General features: G+C 38.2%; 1 protein-coding gene across 24 annotated transcripts in view; it reads right to left on the reverse strand.

Moving 5' to 3' along the window:
• Positions 1-24,871, reverse strand: part of EPB41 (erythrocyte membrane protein band 4.1) — a 204,173-nt gene that overhangs the window by 130,275 nt on the left and 49,027 nt on the right. The window lies entirely within an intron of this gene.

Raw genomic sequence — 24,871 nt, forward strand, 5'->3', positions numbered from 1 at the left:
TCAACTAGAGTGATCACAAAAGGCCATGTGGAAAGGTCGCTTTTTAAGTTATGCTTTGAAGGATGAGTATAAGATGTCAATACAAAACAACCTAAAGTGTAAAGGACAAATGAAATTCCAGATAAGGGACTGAACTGGCATTAGTATAATACTGTAGCTATTCAAGAATTAGCAAGTAGTCCAGACTGGGTGATATAGGGCTACAAAAGGGAAGTAGAAGGAAATAAGGTTAGATTAGTTGCCATTTAAAATTAATTCTAACTGAAATAATAATAATAGTAGCTACTTTTACTAAGTACCTACTAAACACCATACATTATTCTACACACTTTACCATGTTATCTTAGAACCATTCTATAAGGCAGGTGTTTTCATTTCCCAGATAAATATCAATAAACACGTTCTGGGAGGTTAAAATTTTTGCCTCAGATCATAGAAGTAAGCCCATGTTTTAATGAAACTATTAATATACTACAAGCTGGTGATTCTATTGTAAATTCCCAGTATAGTGTCTGTCTTTCCAAATCTTGGTATTTCTACCCCACTGTTCTCTGCTAAAGAAAACCCTATCTGGAACCCTCCTACACTGTTGGTGGGAATGTAAATTGGTGCAGCCACTATGGAAAACAGTATAGATGTTCCTTCAAAAACTAAAAATAGAGCTACCATATGATCCAGCAATTCCACTCCTGGGCATCTATCCAGAAAAGACAGAAACTCTAATTTGAAAAGATACATGTACCCTAATGTTCATAGCAGCATTATTTACAATAGCCAAGACATGGAAACAACACAAATGCCCATCAAGAGACAATTGGTTTAAGAAGATGTGGTATAAATATACAATGGACTATTACTCAGCCATTAAAAGAATGAAATATTGCAGCAACATGGATGGCCCTAGAGAATATCATACTAAGGGAAGTAAGTCAGACAGAGAAAGACAAATATTATATCACTTATATGTGGAATCTAAAAAATAATACAAATAAGCCTATATACAAAACAGAAACAGACCCACGGACAAAGAAAACAAACTTATGTTTACCAAAGGGGTAAAAGGGAAGTGAGAGAGGGATAAATTAGGAGTACTGGATTAACAGATACAAATTACTATACAAAAAAATAGATAAGCAAGAAGGATTTACTGTATAACACAGGGAACTATGTTCAATATCTTTTAATAACCTATAATGGAAAATAAGCTGAAGAAAAAAAAATATATATATATAACTGAATCACTTTGCTGTACACCTGAAACTAACACAATATTGTAAATTAACTACACTTCAAAAAGGAGGAGGGGGAGGGGGAGAGGAAACTCCTATCTGTTAAGAATTTATGGACAGGCTTTCAATCTGGCCAAGACCACCTCTATTCCCACCAATTTCAAGTCCCCAATTCATGTACATATTTCTCTTCCCATGGAGTGTGTGTGAAGATGGAATGGGGAGACAGGGAAAGACAGGCAAAGAAAACAGATTATGAAAGGACTTGACTATCATGCTAAATAATCAGACTTTATCCTGAAGGCAGTGGAGAACCACTGAAGGTTTTTAAACAGGGAAGTGGGTAAACAAAGTGAAGGCAGGACAGACTAGAAGCAGAGAGAAACTCAACAAACGACTGGGTAAATTCAGGTTATCAGTGAATAAATTCACAATGGGAATCCCTAGGGAAGCTGAAACCAATACTGGGCAGAGAAACTTGAAAAGCCTTGCAACCAAGGTTTAAGAGCTACTGTTGCCCTTAGTTTCTCTAGCTTATTCTCATTAGCATGTTTCTCAATAACACAGTCAATTTCATGTCTGAGCCCAAAGGTATTTTTATAACATACTTCCTTGATCCACTCTGATAAATGGCTTAGTAAAAGAGGTCCAGCAATAGAACCAAAGTAGAAAAGAGAAGGGAAGAGAGACGGATACCTAACAGGCATCTCAATACATGTCCAAAATTAAACTCTTGATTCTCTTTTTCCTATCCCATTAACTGGCTTAATCATACCATCTAGTAGCTCTAACCAGAAACCTGTCATCCTTGGCTCAGCCTTCTCCATTTCGCTTCCCAATCAAATCCATCTGTTAATCCTATAACCTCCAAAATAGAATTAGAATCAGTCTACTTTTCACCTTCTATACCACTACCATGTTTGTGCAAGCCTCTTTCACTTCTCCTTGTATGCTCTCAACACCCTCACCTTGTTCCACTTTCCTCCTAGCCTCTATCCTATAGTCATACTAGCCAAGTGCTCTCCTGGCTTAAGTCATTTGTGCATGCCATTTCCTTGGACTGGAATACACCCCACCCCCTGCAATAAGGCTGGTTTCTTCTTATACCTCAAGATTCAGCTTGAATAATTCCTCCTCAAAACAACCTTCCTTGACTGCCCTAATATCTACATAAGTCTCCCCATAAGTCCCTTCCCCAGTTCTCTACCCAGTACCTATTTATTTCCTTCACAGTACTTCTCTCAATGTATATGAACATACTTGTTGTTTACCTGTCAGTGTCTGTCTTCCCCAATCCACCACCTCCAACCTCACTGCAATATCCATGACAGAAGGACTGTTTTCCCTTCCATGGTATACCTAGTACTTAGAACTGAACTTGTGCTGCTACCTAGCACAGAACCTAGTATCTAGCACAGAACACTGTAGATATTCAATAAATATTTGTTCAGTAAATGGATAAATATAAGGAAAAAGAATAACTTAGGTTTAACCATATCAATTATACATATACAGGATGGATGTTATTCAATTTGACAACAGTTCATAAGAAAAGAATGTTAAGGTCTTGAGTGAACACACTCCAACAGAGATAAAATTCTAAAACAGCTAACAATCTTTAGCAGCATTTCTAGACTTATAGTGACCAAAGCACTCATTTGACTCTTCAACATGTATTTTCTGAGAATGTTACAGTGTTCTAGGCAATATGGTAAGCAGTAGGGCTACAACAGTGAGAAAGACAAACATAGTCCCTGACCTCCTGGGCTACACTCTCCATCCAGAAGATCATGGAAAGTAACAATCGCTCAGTTCTCATTAGTTATATTACATTTTAAATCTTATATTCAGCTCTGGGCAGTTTATTTTAAAGCAGCGGTCCCCAACCTTTTTGGCACCAGGGGCCGGTTTCGTGGACAATTTTTCCACAGACGAGGCGGGGGTGGGGTGGTGGTGGGGTGGAGGGTGGGAGGATATGGTTCAGGCAGTAATGCGAGTGATGGGGAGCGATGGGGAGCGGCAGATGAAGCTTCCCTCTCTTGCCCACCACTCACCTCCTGCTGTGCAGCCCGGTTCCTAACAGGACGGGGACTGCAATCGGTCCACAGCCTGGCGGTTTGGGGACCCCTGTTTTAAAGAAACCAGAATCTGTCCAAAGAAGAGATATAACATAATGATGGAATTTGAAACCATGTCATAAGGTAAATAATTGAAAGGTATTAGGATGCTTAACCTAGAAAAAGAGAACAGAGAACAGGGAAGTGATTGTTGCCCTCACAAATTTCAAGAGCTGCCACATTCTATGTGATTCCTAAGAGCAAAACTCAGATTAGTCAGTGGAAATTACAAAGACACAGTTTTCATTTCAAAATAAAAGGAAGAAATTCCTAATAATTCGAGATATCTAATAATTTAATGATCTTCTTGGGAACGGCGAGTTTATTATCACTGGAAATATTCAGTCAGAAGCTGAATGACCATTTGTCATGGATGCCAGAGAAAGGGTTCTTCCATTAAGTGGGTCCTTGCATTAAGTGACCTCTGAGGTTCCATGCAATGCTAAGATTTTACAGATAGGAAGGAAGGTAAGGAAGAAAATAAAAGGGACATTAGAATAGTGATGCAATTGGGTTATTTTTTAAAAGGCTGTAGTATAAAGTCAGTTACCATTTGGGTTAGGAGAATAAGGGGGAAAAAAAGGATAAAAGGCCATTTTACTTCTCTAATCAGAAAACAGAATCCAGTAACATTCCTTCAGACAGAAAGAAACAAGTGTTCAAGTATTGAAGTCTCAGAAAATTAACTAGAAAATAGTTTGTTTCCCAGTAAAATCAATCTCCTCAAAATGCAGGAAAGTGTCTTTCCATCGTAACTCAATTTAAGTATGCTAATTAGCACTTCTAGAAAAACAGGATAACCATCTATGTAAAATATACAAATGGTAGTTTAAAATACACAAAAGAGCTTCTTTGTGATTCTCCCTTCATCCTCCCAAAATGTTTTGGACCTTAAACTACTCCTTATGTGGACTATTAAAGAATACTTGCCATACTGAGTGAATCAGGAATGTCACTCAGCATGAACATGCTGTTTTCAATAACTTGATTTTTAATTTAAGTCATTTCCATGGTGACTAACACGATTGAATCAACTCATTCAAAGGTATTTTTAAATAAACAAACTCTTACTCATCTCCTTCTAAGAAGACCAAAACACTGTATGCTCTCTACTTCTCTACAGAATTCAAGCTTGGACTTAGACGATGTCTAGACATACTCTGAAAGTATACCGCCTGGGCCCTCCCAGAAGAATGCACTATCCCCGTGATTAATAGGCATCACTGAGGAAGATGTGAGACCAAAACATTCATTTCCCACAGAACTGAGTTTTACTCTCTTTAATTGTCAAAATGTGTTAGTTTAGCCATTCTGAATATGGCTAAACTTGATTCATTTAAAAAACCTATAGAACATATTAAACCTTTATTGACTTAGTCATCATTATGAATCTCAATTACTATGCAGCGCTAATGTCCTCAAGGGCTATTTTAAAGTCTATAAGGATGGTGAGCTCTGCCACATGGATTCCTGAGTACTGCGGGGGTTGTGTGTGTGTGTGTGTGTGTGTATCTGCCTTTAATAGTTTTCCTGTTTGTTCATCTGCAGAATTAGCTTATATTTCTTGCTGATGTCAAGATGGTCTGCCAATGAGTAGCTTCCAACATCTCCTTTTCTAATCTGCTGTTTGTTAATCTACCATTGACTAGGAAGACAAATTGCCAAGTGTGTTAAAATTGTGTCTAAAATAAAAGAAGTGCAAAGAAAGAGAAAGACTAATGCTTCACATTATTCACTGGAATAATTTAATACGTGGATTTTGTGAAATCTATTTTAGCTCTTCAAATATAAGCCACTTCCAGGTTCCCATTACATTGTAACTAGCTGAGACTGTTAGATAAGTGACCTTCAGATAAATCACACCATAATGACCATTCTCTTTCTTTACAAGTAGAGATCAAAAGCTTTAATGCTGTTATTCACATAAAGTATTGTATTCATATAAACTCTTTTGGAAAACCAAAAACAAAGGAACAGTTTAGTCTGAATATGTAACAGAAAAGGAGGAGAACTATTTAACAGCATCAAAAATCTCAAGGTAAATACAAATAAAACCTGAAAATTTCTAGCTACCCAGGGAGTTTAGCTAAGCCTATGGAACTTTTCTTACACTCTTGTTTCTATTTTATTATCTTAGAGCCAATTTTATTTTATTATCTTAGAGCCAATTCAATCTAACAATACTTACTAATTTTAAACTCAAGAAATTCCCTAAGATTTATTATACTAGTAAATTTCACTTTAACCAGAAAACTATGGTATAATAATTAACATCCGATTAGAGTATAAATATGAATAGAAATTAACATTGGATCATGGGTTGCATTAGCAGACATTGTGAAGACTGGAAAATAGGCTGTGGTTGTCTCCCACTATTGTTAAATGTGAAAAATATACTACAGTCTACCAGAAGATAAAATGCTTTCTCACACTGTTTGGCACAGAAACAAGATTCAGTTAATGATGGACTATTTCAAATAACCTACTATTTGCTAAAAGCATTCAATAAAATTGTTGACTATGCTTGATGACATTTTTGTCTCTCAAAAAGGATGTGTCCTATTATTGTGTACTTAATTCTAAGCAATAAAGAATAATTTATTGGTGACATGACTGTATCAGGAAACTTGGCAGAAAATAATGATTTCACAAAGTTGGTGGGGGTTTTTTTGTGGGTTGTTTCTTGGCCGCCCAATGCAGGCGGCTTGTGGGATCCTACTTCCCCAACCAGGGATGGAACCTCGGTCCCTTGCAGTGAAACTGCAGAGTCCTAACCACTGGACTGCCAGGGAATTCCCCACAAAGTTTTTATACTGAGAAAAGAGGTAGGTCATAGTCAAATATGTAAGCTTATAATAAACAAATTTTTTAAACACTTAAACAAAAGTAAGGCATGATTGCATGGTCAAGGATTCTACAAGCATATAGAACTTGTAAGGATAAGGCAATTCTAGAAAGTGAAGTTCATTCGTTACATTTCACATATATATATCAAGTGCCAGATTCTCTTCTAGGCTCTGGGGATATGGCAGTGAAATTTTCTCTACACAATCATAAATTTTTAGAAAACATGAGGAAAGTATTAAAGACACAGTCATGAACAGCAGGGAGATTATAGGAATATATGATGAAATTTTAAAAATAGCATTCCTGGGCTTCTCTGGTGGCGCAGTGGTTGAGAGTCCGCCTGCCGATGCAGGGGACACGGGTTCGTGCCCTGGTCCGGGAGGATCCCACATGCTGCGGAGCGGCTGGGCCCGTGAGCCATGGCCGCTGAGCCTGCGCCTCCGGAGCCTGTGCTCCGCAACGGGAGAGGCCACAACAGTGAGAGGCCCGCGTACCGCAAAAAAAAAAGAGTATATTACTAATATTAAAAAAAAAACATATTCTAAAATTACAGTGTTTTCCAGAAATCTCTGGGAATATGCAAGCCACTTGGGGACAAATACCAAGAGGAATAGTAAGTACCTCTGGCTCTTTGCTCTGACCCTTGGAAAGAAAGTGTAGGTGCATGACTCTTTTTAAATTATGGTTTTCTCAGGGTATATGCCCGGAGTGGGATTGCTGGGTCATATGGTAGTTCTATTTTTAGTTTTTTAAGGAACCTCCATACTGTTCTCCATAGTGGCTGTACCAATTTACATTCGCACCAACAGTGCAAGAGGGTTCCCTTTTCTCTACACCCTCTCCAGCATTTATTGTTTCTAGATTTTTTGATGATGGCCATTCTGTAGAAATCATAACTTTAGATAATCCACCAAAAGAAGTGAGGATTTTTTTTTTCAGGAGGATAATGAGACTGAAGGGAGAAACTATATAGTTATCTAAATATAAAGGCAAGAGTAAGATGAAGGGATAAAATGTGGTGTATATATGCAATGGAGTATTATTCAGCCTTAAAAAAGAATGAAATTCTGATATATACTAGTATGACATGGATGAACCTTGAAAACATTATTCTAAGTAAAATAAGGCAGACACAAAAGGATGACTATTATATGATTCCACTTATATTAGGTACCTATAGTAGTCAAATTCATGGAGAGAACAAGTAGAATAGTGGTTACCGGGGGCTGGGGGAAGGCAGGAATAGAAAAGTTATAGTTTAATGGGTAGAGTTTCCATTTGGGATAAAGAAGCTCAGGAAATGGACAGTGGTAATGGCTGCGCAACATCAATATACTTAATGACACTGAACTGTACACTTAAAAATGGTTAAGATGGTAAATTTTATGTTATGTATATTTTACCACAATTTTAAAAAAGGAGAAGAGTACGTTTTCTCTGACTTTTCAAGTCCTTGCTAAGTATCCCTCTTGTGGACCCTTGTGGTTTAATATTTTCATATATATTACACTGTGCTATATTATAATTGCTTGCTTAAAATGTTTTACAAAGGCAGCAACTATATCTGTCTTGCTAACCTTTACATCCTTTGCGTTTATCACGATTGATACTCAAGTAATTTTTGAATAAATAAAAGCACTTTCTAGATACTTCAGGGGATACAAAAACGAATAAGACATAGTTCATTCATGCCTTCAAGGAGTTTACGATCCAACAGAGGAATATATTTTTTGTTTTCTGACTGATAACCCAGTGTTACAATGGCTATCCCTTCATTTCAGTTAGTTTGGTATCACTATTAAAATCATGTAAATCTACAACTGAAAAATACCTTACTTATCAACTATCTTTCATTGAAATATGAGGTCACTAAGGTTCAAAAAAGATAAGCAAAGTCATTTACCTAAGGTCACTCAGCTAATAGTGACTTTAATAACAAACAACTTAATAACTATTAACTCGGCTAATAACTAAGCCTGGGAGGTAGGAACATAGGCATTAAAACCTTCAGGCCGATGCTACTTCCGTCATAAGGCCTAATCCCTATGAACTAAATCAGAGTTCCTCTGGAGCTGGGGATAACAATGCACATGATCTTAGCTACAATGACCTCAAGCTAACACCGAATATCCTGAAAGATGCTTTTAATTCAAACACCATGGTCTACCCAAATGGAATGGGAAATCCCAGCCACTGTCCCCAAAACCCTCCAGTGACATTTCATATCATTCAGGAAAAAAAGCCAGAATCTTTCCCAACACCTCCCCTGCTCCAGCCACACAGTCTTCCCACTGTTCCTTAAACATGCTGGCACACTCTGCCTGCGGCCTTTGTTTTTGCTGTTCCCTCTGCCTGGAAAGCTGCTTCCCAGGTAGCCACCAGGCTTGCTTCCTTTGGGTCTTTACTCAAATACCACTTTCTCAGTGAGGCTCTACTCGACCACCCTACCTAAAACTGGAGCCCCCACTGCACTTGGCTTTTCCTTTTTCTACTTTAGTTTTCTCTGTAGTAATTACTATTCCTTAAGGACATACTATATAGTTTTTACTAATTTGCTTTTTGGCCATCTACCCCACTACAATATAAACTCCACTGGAGCAAAGAAACTGGCCTGTTTCGTTCATTGCTGCATCCCTGGCACCTAGAATGCTGCGCCAATAAATATCAGTTGAAGAAATAAATGAGCAAATGGAAGAAACTTGATATTGATATGCTTAAAGGCCAGAAACTACTTTCCTCATGATAAAAGATGTACGCACATCATTTGGTGAAGGATAAAGAAATTAACAGACTCCAGACACACTCAAGAAGAATACAAAAGGCTTATTTACATATACTTATTTATTTTTGTCTGCACTGGGTCTTCATTGCTGCGCGCAGGCTTTCTCTAGTTGCGGCGAGCGGGGGCTACTCTTTGTTGCGGTGCGCAGGCTTCTCATTGCGGTGGCTTCTCTTGTTGCAGAGCACGGGTTCTAGGCCGTGGGCTTCAGTAGTTGCAGCATGCAGGCTCTAGAGCACAGGCTCAGCATGTGGGATCTTCCCAGACCAGGGATTGAACCCGTGTCCCCTGCATTGGCAGGCAGACTCTTTTCTTTTTTTTTAAGCTTTCTTTTTTTTTTTTTTTTAATCTTTATTGGAGTATAATTGCTTTACAATGTTGTGTTAGTTTCTGGTGTACAACAAAGTGAATCAGCTATAAGTATACATATATCCCCATATCCCCTGCCTCTTGAGCCTCCCTCCCACCCTCCCTATCCCACCCCTCTAGGTGGTCACAAAGCACCGAGCTGATCTCCCTGTGCTATGTGGCTGCTTCCCACTAGCCATCCATTTTACATTTGGTATTGTATATATGTCAGTGCTACTTTCTCACTTCGTCCCAGGTCCCCGCCCCGCCATGTCCTCAAGTGCGTTCTCTATGTCTGCGTCTTTGCTCCTGTGACAGGCGGATTCTTAACCACTGTGCCACCAGGGAAGGCCCTGTATTACTCTTCTAAAGTTTCTTTTACTTACAAATACTATTTTAAAGAAAAACATTTGCTCATAGGAAAATGTTTTTGTAATTTAATTACAAAACAATCAGCCAAATTACTGTGTTGCTGGGACTTCCCTGGTGGCGCAGTGGTTAAAAATCCACCTGCCAATTCAGGGGACAGGGGTTCGAACCCTGGTCCAGGAAGATCCCACATGCTGCAGAGCAACTAAGCCCGTGCGCCACAACTACTGAGCCTGTGCTCTAGAGTCCACGAGCCACAACGACTGAAGCCCGTGCGCCTAGAGCCCGTGCTCCTCAACAAGAGAAGCCGCTGCAATGAGAAGCCCACGCACCGCAACGAAGAGCAGCCCCCGCTCGAAACTAGAGAAAGCCCCCACAGCAACGAAGACCAAATGTAGCCAATAAATAAATAAATAAATTTATTTATTTTTTAAAAAGAATAACAACTAACTTTAAAAAAAAATTACTGTGTTGCCTAGCAGCAGAAGGAAATTAATATGCCAAAACCTTGAAAATGCTCGTTTATTCCAAATATTTTCTTGTGTAGTCCAGATAGTCTCTAACAAAGGTAACACTCTAAGGACATCAGAGTGATGGGGATCAATGGTAAATGGCAATGACCTCAGATTCCCTAAGGGTATGTAGTTCTGGGTCAGCTCCCAGGAGTCTGAGTCCAGAGACAGGCAGACCTAGCCATTCCTACCTAACCTCTAGGTCATTCTTCATTCATATGTGTTCTAAAAAAACTGAGGTTGTGTGTCAGCGCTGCCAAGAGGATCATGAACCAAATTAGATATCCAGAAACACTGTTAACTCACTCTATACCTACATCTGATTCATTCATCTTCTTCCCTTTGATACAGTCTCTGGACTAAGACCTATTCTTTTAAGTAATATTACCCTATAAAAAACCCTATCAGGAAATCACTTTCCAAAAAATTCTTTAAAAAGTAAAAATAATTATAAAGTGCTTCTCTGTATTATTTATATGAGAAATTTTAAACAGTATTATAAAATTCTCATTGGAGGCCAATGAGATTTACAATATCGAAAACAGGGTTTTTTCCCAGAAGTAAGTAACTAATATTCTAGGAACCATACTGAAAACCTAGATGTGCCTCCTATCCTTAAAGAGTCCACAATCTATTTTAAAAAGACAGGCAAGAATAAGCACTAATGTATTTAGTAACATATGCAGAAAGTAAGCAGAGCAGATAAAAGTCCTTTAAACCAGCTATCAGGAAAGTCCTTTTGGAGACACCCTGTGCCAAGTCTTAAAGGATGAGTAGTAGCAGGTAAAGAAAGGAGGAAAAAGCACGATCACCTGGATGAGCACCGAGAGAGCATGAACACCTGAATGGACAACGATAAGCAGTTTCCTACGAGTATAAAATATAGGATGACAGAAGATAATACAATAGTCCCCCCTTATCCTCAGGGATACATTCCAAGAGCCCAGATGGATGCCTGAAACTGTAGATAGTACCAAAACCTATATATATATATATATATATATATATATATATATATATATATATACACACACTATGTTTTTTCCTGTACATACCTACCTATGATAAAGACTAATATATAAATTAGGCACTGTAAGAGATAAACAACAATAACTAATAATAAAATAGACAATTATAAAATAAAAGTTATGTGAGGGCTTCCCTGGTGGCGCAGTGGTTGAGAGTCCGCCTGCCGATGCAGCGGACATGGGTTCGTGCCCCGGTCAGGGAAGATCCCACATGCCGTGGAGTGGCTAGGCCCGTGAGCCGTGGCCGCTGAGCCTGAACGTCTGGAGCCGGTGCTCCGCAACGGGAGAGGCCACAACAGTGAGAGGCCCGCGTGCCGCAAAAAAAGAAAAAAAAAAAAAGTTATGTGAATGTGATCTCTCTCTCTCTCAAAATATCTTATTGCAGGTATTTCCCCACTGCAGTTGACCGCAAGTAACTGAAACCGCAGAAAGCAAATGGTGGATAAGGGGAGACTACCATAGAGGATGAGACAGGCTTGCAACTAGGTAGGGATAGATTAGGGAAGACCTTCCTTTACAACTTCAAAAATTTATACCTTACTCTCCGTAACACAGAGAGCCATTAAAAAATTTTAAACATGGAAGTACCACAGTAAAAACTGCTTTAAGAGAATTTTCTTTGGTGAGTGAGTACAGAAGATAGGAGGAAACAGAAACAAAGAGACTAGTAGGAAACTCTCATAACAGCCTTGATGAAAGATCATTATAGCCTGAGACAAGATTGTTGAGACAGAAAAGGTAAATGGATTCTAAAACTACTGGGAAAGACAGTTTGACAGAGTGGGTTACAACCAGCTTAGGGTCAGAAAAACTACTCACTGGCAATATGACCTTTGGCAAATTAACTTATCTAAGCCTCAGTTTCTCTATATGTAAAATCTTCCCTACTTCGTAGTGTTTTGCAAGGATTAAATGAGAAAATGTAAATCACTTAGTACAGTAATTGCTCTTGGTAAATACTAACTTTATGGTAGCAATTATTTTTCATAAAGTAATGTGACCAGGCCTTGGTGACTGAATGTAAGCCATGAGAGAAAGGAAATCAGGGTTGACGCACAGGTTTTTACCAAAGCAATAGATGGAAAAAGTACAAATTTAAAAGAAGAAATACGTTTAAAGTGAAAGATGGTTATTCTGTGTTTAGACGTGTTAAGGAGTCTACAGGACAACCAAAATAGTCTAAAGCCGCTAAAGTCATTCTGAGTTTTCAAAAACAATCTTGAGTGTAAACACAACAAATGTACGTACTTAACCTTGGATATGTAAACTGATCTAACCAGGATTAAAATGAAGCATCAGAGAATGTTAAACCTCAATCAGAACTCATAAATCATCTAGTTGAGTGATTCTTAATCTTTTTGTTGTTATGAGAATCTGATGAAAGCTATAGACCTCTTCCTCAGAAATCTTCAAAAACAAAACTTCCGGGCTTCCCTGGTGGCGCAGTGGTTGAGAGTCCGCCTGCCAATGCAGGGGACACGGGTTCGTGCCCCGGTCTGAGAAGATCCCACATGCCGCGGAGCGGCTGGGCCCGTGAGCCATGGCCGCTGAGCCTGTGCGTCCGGAGCCTGTGCTCCACAATGGGAGAGGCCACAACAGTGAGAGGCCCGCATACCACACACACACAAAAAAATATATATATATACTGCTTCAGAATTCAGTATATTTTAATACAGTCTACATGAACAGATTAAGCAGATATCAAAATAACATAAAAACATTTAATACTGAATAAAAAGAGATAGGGTTTCAAAAGATTATCAATTCTAGTTACTGACAAACATAGCATAATATTTGTATTTGGAGTTCAACAATGACAGGCCAGTGGAACAGTATGGGCCTAACTCTCTCAGGACCAGTCAATATACTTTATTATGTATCAGTAACATGTCATTCTTTCCTGTTCATGAGAATACAAAATAGAAACATGACTTGCCTTTAGCTGATGATTTATGTCAAATAAAAACCTGGATTTTTAAATATCTTGGTATTATTAACAGAGAGAAAAGCTGAACAGAAGTTAATGGCGTGCAAAAGTAAATAGCCATTTCTCTTATAACACATTTCTGGTAGTATCTTAGAATTTTTTAAATATGTGATTCCTATATGTTTAAGGATAGAATAACTGCCCCAAGAATAATATCAGGATATCCACATGCAAAAGAATGGATCTGGACCCCTATCTCACACCATACACAAAAATTAACTCAAAATGCATCAAATCATAATATAGAAACCAAAACTATAAAACTCTTAGAAGAAAACTTGGTGTAAATATTCACGACCTTGGATTGGGCAAGGGTTTCTTAGATATGACACCTAAAGCACAAGTAACCAAGGAGAAAATAAATTAGACTTCCTCAAAAGTTTTACTTTTGTGCTTCCAAGGACAACATCAAGAAAGTGAAAAGACAACCCACACAATGGGAGAAAATATTTACAAATATATATCTAATAAGGGTCTAGTCTCCAGAATATATAAAGAACTCTTACAACTCAACAATGAAAAGAAAAATAAACCAATTTTAACATGGGCAAAGGATTTGAATAGACAAGTCTCCAAAGAAGATATACAAATGGCCAACAAGTACATGAAAAGATGCTCAACGTCACCAGTCATTAAGGAAATGCAACTCAAAACCACAATGAAATACCACTTCATACCTACTAGGATGGCTATTATAAAAATAATAAAATAAATAAGTAAACAGAAAACAACAAGTGTTGTTGAGGATGCAGAGAAACTGGTGCCCTCATACTTTGCTGGTAGGAATGTAAAATGGTGCAGCCACTGTGGAAAACAGTGTGGAAGTTCCTCAAAAAGTTAAGCACAGTTACCATGACTCAGCACTTCTAGGTATATACCCAAGAGAACTGAAAACACGTTCACACAAAAACTTGTACATGAATGTTCACAGCAGCATTACTCATAATAGCCAAAAAGTAGAAGCAATCCAAATGTCCATCAACTGAGGAATGGATAAACAAAACGTTGTATGTATATATCTATACAGTGGAATATTATTCAACAGTACAAAGAAATGCAGTACTGATACATGCTACCACATGGGTGAACCTTGAAAACATTATGCTAAGTGAAAGAAGCCAGACACAAAGGCAACACATTATATGATTTATACAGAGGTGGAACCAGTCTGCTCTCCTCACAAAAGAAGAGCAAATTGATGAGAGTTTCCTCTAAAGATTTAAAAGCACTCTCAAGATATACTGAACTCCTGGATCTGGATCTGGATCTGGATCTGGAAAGGGAGACTCGAACTTGAGTATTTAGTAGTTTACACTAGTATAAAGTTGAATTTTTTATTTTTCCTTCATGAAAATATGTCATGATGTAAATATTAATATACATATTCTTGAGAAGTGTATTACACATTAACACACACATGGAAGGACACAACTTCAGCAGTCAACAGTGTTACGTCACTTCATCCTATGAAGCAGATAGAACACATATTATCCCCATTTTATCTAAAAAGATAACCTCAGAGGAGTAACATGACCTATTCAAGATCCTAGGATGGTAGAGCTGGGACTATAAACCAGGTGCTCTGAGTCCTAGCCTGGTTTAAATTCATTAAATCAGTGTTCTCTAGCTTTAGTGTGCTGTTATCTCCTTCATTCAACAAGTCTGTCACTCAACCAATTTAACACGTTGTTTACGGGAAAAGAAAACTAATCTCCAAATTATGGTTTTATTAATTATTTATTAAGGTATAACCTATTTATAAACCAGGATACTCTGTAAATATAGAAAATACTTCAAGCACATTTAACACCTTATTCACCTAAGGTCTTCATCTTAAAACCTCAGACACCATAGGAGTTAAAACAAATAGCACTAAACCCACACACATATGGCCACCTTATCTTCGATAAAGGAAGCAAGAGTATACAATGGAGGAAAGACTGCCTCTTCAATAAGTGGTGCTGGGAAAACTGGACAGCTACACGTAAAAGAATGAAATTAGAACACTCCCTAACACCATACACAAAAATAAATTCAAAATGGATTAAAGACCTAAATGTAAGGCCAGACACTATAAAACTCTTAGAGGAAAACATAGACAGAACACTCTATGACATAAATCACAGCAAGAGCCTTTTTGACCCACCTCCTAGAGAAATGGAAATAAAAACAAAAATAAACAAATAGGACCTAATGAAACTTAAAAGCTTTTGCACAGCAAAGGAAACCATAAACAAGACAAAAAGACAACCCTCAGAATGGGAGAAAATATTTGCAAATGAAGCAACTGACAAAGGATTAATCTCCAAAATATACAAGCAGCTCAGGCAGCTCAGTATCAGAAAAACAAACAACCCAATCCAAAAATGGGCAGAAGACCTAAATAGACATTTCTCAAAGAAGATATACAGATTGCCAACAAACACATGAAAAGATGCTCAACGTCACTAATCATTAGAGAAATGCAAATCAAAACTACAATGAGGTATCACCTCACACCAGTCAGAACGGCCATCATCAAAACATCTACAAACAGTAAATGCTGGAGAGGGTGTGGAGAAAAGGGAACCCTCTTGCACTGTTGGTGGGAATGTAAATTGATACAGACACTACGGAGAACAATATGGAGGTTCCTTAACAAATAAAAATAGAACTACCATATGACCCAGCAATCCCACTACTGGGCATATACACTGAGAAAACCATAATTCAAAAACAGTCATGTACCACAATGTTCATTGCAGCTCTATTTACAATAGCCAGGACATGGAAGCAACCTAAGTGTCCATCTACAGATGAATGGATAAAGAAGATGTGGCACATATATACCATGAAATATTACTCAACCATAAAAAGAAATGAAATTGAGTTATTTGTAGTGAGGTGGATGGACCTAGAGTCGGCCATACAGAGCAAAGTCAGTCAGAAAGAGAAAAACAAATACCGTGTGCTAACACATATATATAGAATCTAAAAAAAAAAAAAAAAGGTTCTGATGAACCTAGCGGCAGGACAGGAATAAAGACACAGATGTAGAGAATGGACTTGAGGACATGAGGAGGGGGAAGGGTAGGCTGGGATGAAGTGAGAGAGTAACATTGACATATATACACTACCAAATGTAATAGCTAGCTAGTGGGAAGCAGTTGCATAGCACAGGGAGGTCAGCTTGGTGCTATTCGACCATCTAGAGGAGTGGGAGGGAGACGCAAAAGGGAGAGGATATGGGGATAGACGTACGCATATAGCTGATTCACTTTGTTATACAGCAGAAACTAACGCAACATTGTAAAGCAATTATACTCCAATAAAGATGTTAAAGGAGGGCTTCCCTAGTGGCGCAGTGGTTAAGACTCCGCCTGCCAATGAAGGAGACTCGGGTTCGAGCCCTGCTCCGGGAAGATCCCACATGCCACGGAGCAGCTACGCCCGTGGGCCACAACTACTGAGCCTGTGCTCTAGAGGCCGTGAACCACAACTACTGAACCCACGTGCCACAACTACTGAAGCCCACGCGCCTAGAGCCCATGCTCTGCAACAAGAGAAGCCACCGCAGTAAGAAGCCCGTGCGCCACAACAAAGAGTAGCCCCCACTTGCCACAACTTGAGAAATCCCGCTCACAGCAACAAAACACCCAACTCAGCCAAAAATAAATAAATAAATAGATAAATAAATAAAGTTTAAAGAAAATTTTTAAAAAGATGTTAAAGGGGGCTTCCCTGGTGGCACAGTGGTTGAGAATCTACCTGCCAATGCAGGGGACACGGGTTCGAGCCCTGGTCTGGGAAGATCCCACATGCCGCGGAGCAACTGGACCCGTGAGCCACAACTACTGAGCCTGCGCGTCTGGAGCCTGTGCTCCGCAACGAGAGGCCGCGACAGTGAGAGGCCCGCGCACTGCTATGAAGAGTGGCCTCCGCTCGCCGCAACTAGAGAAAGCCGTCGCACAGAAACGAAGACCCAACACAGCCAGCCAGCCATCCACCCATAAATAAATAAATAAATAAATAAATAAAATAAACAAAATTTAAAAAAAAAAAAGATGTTAAAGGAAAAAAGAAAATAAATAAATAAAAAATAAATAGTACTCTATCATATAGGAAAGCCTCTCTTGGCCCTTATTCAGAGTCCATTACCTTCCTTTTCAGCCTAATTCTAATAAGCTTATTTGTCTAATTAAAGGTAGAAGTTATGATTCTACTAGATGTACATACTGAAAGTAAATAACAGTGTATAACGAGGAAGGAGACACACAGAAAATTCAAAGGTATAGCAATCCTGACCATTTGTAGGGGTAATAAATCCTACACAGCTCAAGGTCTTTATTATTGCTCATAATAATCCACAGTCACCAATAAAAGGATGACTCAGTTCCATATACAGCTGTCCCTCAGTATCTGCGGGGGATGGGTATCCCATGGATACCAAAATCCACAGGTGCTCAAGTCCCTTATATGAAAGAACAGTCAATCCTCCCTATCTGCAGGTTCCATATTTGAGAATATGGAGGGCCATCTGTACTTTCTTCAAGAAGGCAGGGAAGAATGTAGCTCTGTTTTCTCAAACTCAAAACCTTGGATTCTTCTATTCCCCTTTTTGTTCTCAATTAGTTAAATCCAATCAGTTGACAAATCCTATTGATTCTATCTCCACAACTATTTGTTTCCATTTTTACTGTCCTGGCTCTAATTCACTCAAGAATATTACAAATAGCCCGCCACTATTTCCAGCCCCTCCTGCTACAAAAGTTCATCTTCCTAAAAGAAAGATTTAATCATGCCATTCTTTTATTCATTTATTTCATTAAGTTGAAAGATCAAACTTTTAAAGGCTCCATGGTTGCTACACTATAAAACCCAAACTCCTTTCCCACAGCACCTCAGCCTGCCTGTGATTTGCCCTCACCCTACTAGAGTGACTAGAATACTAGTCTCTTTTCCCACAGGTCCCACCTGCAACTACTTGTTATTTCCTAAAAGAACCTGCCCTTCCCTGCTTCTGTCTCTGTAATACCCTATACCTGCATCTCCACCTACTGAAATTCTAATCCTCCTTCAAGGTCCAGCCCAAATGCCATGTTTTCCATCAATATTTCTCTAATCTGTCCAGTCATAATCAATCCCTTCACCTAAATGCCTTTATTTACTTAAGATACATTGGACATTTTTTTCATAAATATCCAGCTCATTAATTTTAATAGCTTCACAGTATTCCACTGTATACATGTCACAGGTTTTACTCAAAGGTGACATATATTTTTTTTTAAGCATTAGTTTTTTTAATATGAAGAAAATAAAAATAATCCTGTAATCCCACTGACTGGATAATACCTGTTGACTTTAAAAATAAATAAATAAAAGCAATACATGCTCATGGTTAGAAAACAGCACAGAAAGGTATTTGCTAGAATTATAATGGTAACTTCCACTATGTAAAAGGTTAAGGTAATCAAACTAGAGGAGTATGAAGAGGGTATGAAGAATTGAAGGAACAGCACAGGTTCATTAACTGTAAGTGTTCACTGAAACTGATTCTTTTTTCCCCATAGTGAAACGGGCTATTTTTAAAGACTCATTCTTAAAACCAATGGCCTGTTATAAAAATGTTCCTGTTATGTTTCTGTCAGGCAGATTGAACATTCCTTTCTCCTTTTCTTTTTTTAATTTTGACAGTCTCTCCATATAGGAGAGGGAAAATGGATTATCCAGAAGCAATCAGTCATTAGCAAAATCAATGTGCATACCCAGAAGATGTCTAGAAACTATTTCAAATGTTCTCTAACTTCCCCTGCATAGCATCCCTCGTGAAAAAGGCTTTTACCACATAGTGTGGTTCTATCCTGCCAAAACCTGATCTGACAGACCTAAGCGGTAACTGCAGGATACACTGCCCACACCAACTCAAGCTTTAATGCAAAAGTCTCCTAATAGGGCTGATTTATTCCAGATTCAACCACACTCCTATCCATTCTTCACATTACAAACAATCTAATCTTTCTTTTTTTTTTTTTTTTTTTTTGGTGGTACGCGGGCCTCTCACTGCTGTAGCCCCTCCCGTCGCGGAGCACAGGCTCCGGACACGCAGGCTCAGCGGCCATGGCCCACGGGCCTAGCCGCTCCGCGGCATGCGGGATCCTCCCGGACCGGGGCACGACCCCACGTCCCCTGCATCGGCAGGCGGACTCCCAACCACTGCGCCACCAGGGAAGCCCAATCTAATTCTTCTTAAGCAATGTTTTCTTCATGTCTTGCCTATAGAATTCTCACTGCTATTTCAAGGCCAAACTCAAGTTGCAGCTCTTCCAGGAAATCTTCCCTAAACTCTAGCCCTCAGTAATCTCTCTTCCTCTTTTTGGAATTTAGAGAGCTCATTTATATCACATTATCCAGCATTTCATTAAATTCTGCTTTGTCCTCTATTATTTCATGTATATAACTAGACTGCAAACTCCATGATGGCAGAGTTTATATCCTAAATGTCTGTATATCCCAGAGTACCTAATCAGAGGAACTGCACAGTAGGTGCTCAATATTTTTTGATGATTCTTACTGTGAATTACCTTATAGTAATATAAATATTAAACCTTTACACATAATTCTCTAATTGTGGAATTCCTAAAGTTTATTTGTGGTTATGTGTTGTATAAAGGCAATATTAGTAATTCTGATTGCAACCCAACACAAAGATTAATCTGTCAAGCAACTTTTCAAGAGACAAATAGATCAATCTGTGACAGTTCTATAGTTTCCAGAAAAAGTCCTTGTTCTTAGATCTGCTGAATGAGCCAGCAGTTATTTACTTTCAATTCCTCAAAACTAATTTTTCCATACAGCTGTGTTTACTCACACCATGGCTCATTTATGCAAGAGGTGTAAAACAGCAAAGCCCAGATCTCTCCCTCTTTTCTCTTTATATTTTCCCTCGCCTTTGTTATTTGCCTTTCTGCAGCTTGCTAGCCAAAGCTGTAATTAGTACCCCACAGGGATCTATATTTTTCTAATAAAGAACAGCCTACAGCACAATGACATGTATACACACACAGCCGTGTGTGTTCCTAACAAATGAGAAATATTTTGCACGTGCAAGTCTTCAATAGCTAAATTGGAGCACTTTACACAGCAGCTGCAACTGACTCACAACACTTAAGGCAGATTGATTCATCCCTTTCTCTTACTCCATACACATCTAATTTCAAGGAGTGAGACAATCTATTTGAGACTAAGTAAAATTATGAATATAGGTCCTAAAGCAATCCTTAGTAAACTACATTTGTCAAGGAAATTTCTTCTCAAGTTACTACAAAAGTTGTAGTGTTTGTTACATAACAGTTTACAGTGATTTTTCTATAAAGTCATCGTTTTCAGTCAAACTGATTAACTGGTGTTTCTTATGACAGTTAAGCAGACAACATATATATGCAGGATCTCTGGATCCTGTTCTACATTCCCATTCCTATCCAGTCTCCTCTGACTCCCACCCAGTATCACTTTTTACTCAATCTCCACAGCTTGTCACTAACCTTGTCAAGTTCCCACCCATACCCATGCAGAAAATGGAGGAGAACCAAGTACAAGAATAAATCATCAGACTGTAAAGAAAGAACAACTCACTCCTTAAACACTTAATTTACAAGTATAAGTAGGAAGAAAAGATTTGCCCCTTCTTCACTATGGCAATAGGAAGGAGAATTCCTTCATTCTTGTACAAATACCCATTGTAACTGTGCCTGCATTAGCAAGTGTTATTACTAGTAACAATAATAACCAACTTACTTCATTGAAAGTAAAGGCCCCAAGGGCCCTCGGAGGTTTTAGAGTTTATAAGAGGAGTTCAAAAAGCCATATGCACCACTATTGACTGTAGACTAAATAATGGCTCCAATATATACTACTGTTTTTCAAATGTATATAGATACTGCTATGATTAATAAACTCAAACTATACTTAAAAGATTTACTAATTTGTAAAGTTTTGTCATGTATTTTTGTTAATCAAGAATTACTAAAATTATGGCTAGTATCACACGAAGATCCTCTAAAATGTTTCACCTAAAAGGAGTCTACGTAAATAATGGTTATTAATTGAGGTTGAAAATTAAGGTTGAAAATAAGGGTTAAAAATCTTAAGATTGAAAATCACTTCATGAGGCTCTTCCCTGGTGGCACAGTGGTTAAGAATCCGCCTGCCAATGCAGGGGACAGGGGTTCGAGCCCTGGCCCGGGAGGATCCCACATGCCACGAGGCAACTAAGCCCACGCACCACAACTACTGAGCCTGCACTCTAGAGCCCACGAGCCACAACTACTGAGCCCGCGTGCTGCAACTACTGAAGCCCGTGCGCCTAGAGCCCGTGCTCCACAACAAGAGAAGTCACCGCAATGAGAAGCCCATGCACCGCAGGTAAGAGTAGCCCCCACTCGCCACAACTAGAGAAAGCCCGAGTGCAGCAACGAAGACCCAACACAGCCAAAAAATAAATTAAAAAAAAGAAAAAAATCACTTCATGAGGCTGGGCTCCTTGAATTGGAGGTAATAACTCATTTTTGTTGCCGGTGACACATAGGAGTTATTTAATAAATGCGCTTTCGAACTAAATTGAACATGGCCTTAAACATAGGGACTCTGAATCACACTTCTGCATGTTTTTTCAAGTTGGTGAAAGATTTTTAAGCTCTAAAAGCAGGAGATCTGTGAAGTGTAAAATAGAAATATTAGTATATTGTATGATATTAGAGCCTTTCCTTAGAAAATGTTACTCAAGAACTAAAAATATCTTAACACACTAACCAGCATGTCTAATCTGTAAGAGTCTACTGCAAATGTGATTGAAATGACATCACTCACCACTGGCGCGCGCACACACACACACACACACACACACACACACACACACACACTGGTTAATGGAAAGTTCAGAATCTAATGCTTTTTAAAGTGTACTTATCTTTAAAGAAATACCAAACTATTACAGATAAAATTACATGTCTTGGATTTACTTCATAATTAACACAGGGGGAAGAACAGCAGGTGGATGATAGAGATGAAACAAAATTGGCCATGAGTTGGTAACTGTCAAAGCTGGGTGATGAGTACCTGGGGTTCATTATACTACACTGTTAATTATTCTATTATATATGTATACTGTTAACTATTCTATTATATATGTTTAAAATTACCCAAAAATTTTATAAGTTTTTAACTAAATGAAGTTAAAAGAGACTGGCAAAGCTGTGACAGTAACATTTGTTCCAAGTATTGATATTACCTGAAATACTGAAATCAGGAAAAGACTCAAAATAAGTATATTTAGGACTTTTAGAGCTTAAAAACACAAATCTAAATACTGTACTTTGCAATTTAAGGAAAGAAATGGCTAAAGTACATAGCTCAGCCTTCCTAAGTCTTTGTAATTCTCTAAGAAAACAATGATATGACCAGTATTTTCCCATGCCAGTGTCTAGGTCCATACAGATAATTATGTAGATGACCTCAGCTGCCCACGGCGTTATTAAGTGGCTATAGTGTGTATACATATGCTCCTTCTTCCCTTGAGCCACTCTAACAACTTCTTCCTAAATGGGGTGATAGAGAAACCACAGCTGAGATCCTGCATGAAATCTGTCACATTGTTTCCAGGAAAAGACAAGTTATATCTTTATCTTCATCCTAATTTATACAAGAAATATATTAAAAAGAAAAAATGGGCAAAAGAAGAAAAAAACTTCTAGAGAGCAGCCATTATCTGTAAATACTTCCTTCTGAAATGTACATAACACACATAATTGATAACCTAACACCAACATTATGGATATAGTAGGTTTAAATATACTATTGAAGAAATGGTGGTTCTCTTTCTGTGAAGGGATGTTTTCCTTTCCCCTTTCTTGTATTTTCCAGATTTATCATGATGAGCATGTATCACTTTGATAACCGGAAAAAAAAAAGTGTCCCTATAGCCAGGAACAGAAGAAAATTTCTATTACCACATTATGTAGTGGATTATAAGTCCCATTACACAATTCAATTTGGCCCAGTTTAATACAGGCTACAATTTTGTTTTTCTTCTAGTCCTACCCTTGCTCATATCCCCGATATGAACTGGACATCTTTTTCTTTGTTCTCCTCATGAGTAAGGAGACAAAGTCATCTCTGTGTCTCCATAGGTTGACTTCAAAGGGTAGGTAACATTAATCTTCATATCACTTCCGAGTTTGAAATCTCCCGATTTCAAGAAATATTCAGAAACTAGTGTCTTTTTTTCTAGACCACTTCTGTCTGCCTGGGCCATACAGCTATCCTCTCATTTCAAGTCTTTTCTAACTGATTTTTTTCTGCTCTATTATTGTACTCCTTTCAGTCTCTTGCCTCAATTCCTCCAAATAACTCAAATCACTTCATTTTTTGGTATCTTTTTTGCTTAATACGTGCTCTACTTCTAAGCACTAATACACTGGGATAATGTAAAAATAAATTAAAATTTCATGAGTCAACCTAATGTTCAACCTGATGTCAGGTTCAACCTGATTACTAATTAGATGTATAGAAGTAGGTTTTTATAAACACATTTTCTCAATAATTAAAAGCAACATCTATAATACCATCCTTAGTAAATGGAAGAGGGCTGTATTTCTTCACTTGGCCTTGATATACACGTGCAAAAACCGCTAGGTGCCTACCCTAGATGTCTCTCTCTTTTTCTTATTAACAAAATCCCCATATAATTAAAGGCAGAATGTGCCCAACTAAAAGGCTACATTTCCCAGCTCTCCTTACAGATAGAGGCAGCCAGTAGGATATAAATGGAAGTCATTGCCCTTTGGCCTTCTACCCTTCTCCCCATTGCCTTCTTGCCTAGAACACAGATGGCTGGCTAGGGTATAAGTAATCATCTTATGACCTTCAGAATAGAAGCCATATGTTAAGGCTGGTAGAGCATAAATTTAGAAGACTAGGTCCCTCACTTCATGGGTCCAAGAAAGTTTTTTTTTTTTTTAATATACACATAGGTTTTACTCTCTAAAATAGATCCATGACTTAAACATTCACACTAAAAAAGCATCCCGTTATATCATATCTAAAACCTGATTATGGACACTTACCATAGAAAGGCAAAACAATTTTTCATTTAAGAGTCTGGCTCTAAATCAGACAAACGTGAGTCTGAACCTGTTCAGCCAACTTGCTACCTATGTGGCTTCTTGGACACATAATATCTCTAAGTCACTGTTTCTTTATTAAACTGTTGATAGTCATGCATTATTCTGACTATTAAATACTAGTTCTTAGTACCATACCTGGCATTATCTTGTAAGGCTGAACATGTATGCTCTATGACCCAGCAATTCTAAGCATCTACCCTAGAGAAACTTTGAGGTGCTCATACACGCCACATATCCAACACACACACGAATACAAGCGGATATGTAGAAGAATGTTCACTGCAGCACTGCAATGTCTACCATCAGGAAAATGAACACATTGATTGTGCAGTAGTTACACAACGGAATATTATACCGTGGTAAAAGTGAATCAACTACAACCACATGCAGTGACATAAGTGAATTTCTTAGAAACAATGTAGAGTGAAAAAAGCAAAGAGCAGAAGAATTCAAAATACACCATTTACATAAAGCTCAAAACAAGCAAAACTAATGT

Source organism: Tursiops truncatus, chromosome 1, assembly GCF_011762595.2.
Source record: "Tursiops truncatus isolate mTurTru1 chromosome 1, mTurTru1.mat.Y, whole genome shotgun sequence".
Lineage (NCBI taxonomy): Eukaryota > Metazoa > Chordata > Mammalia > Artiodactyla > Delphinidae > Tursiops > Tursiops truncatus.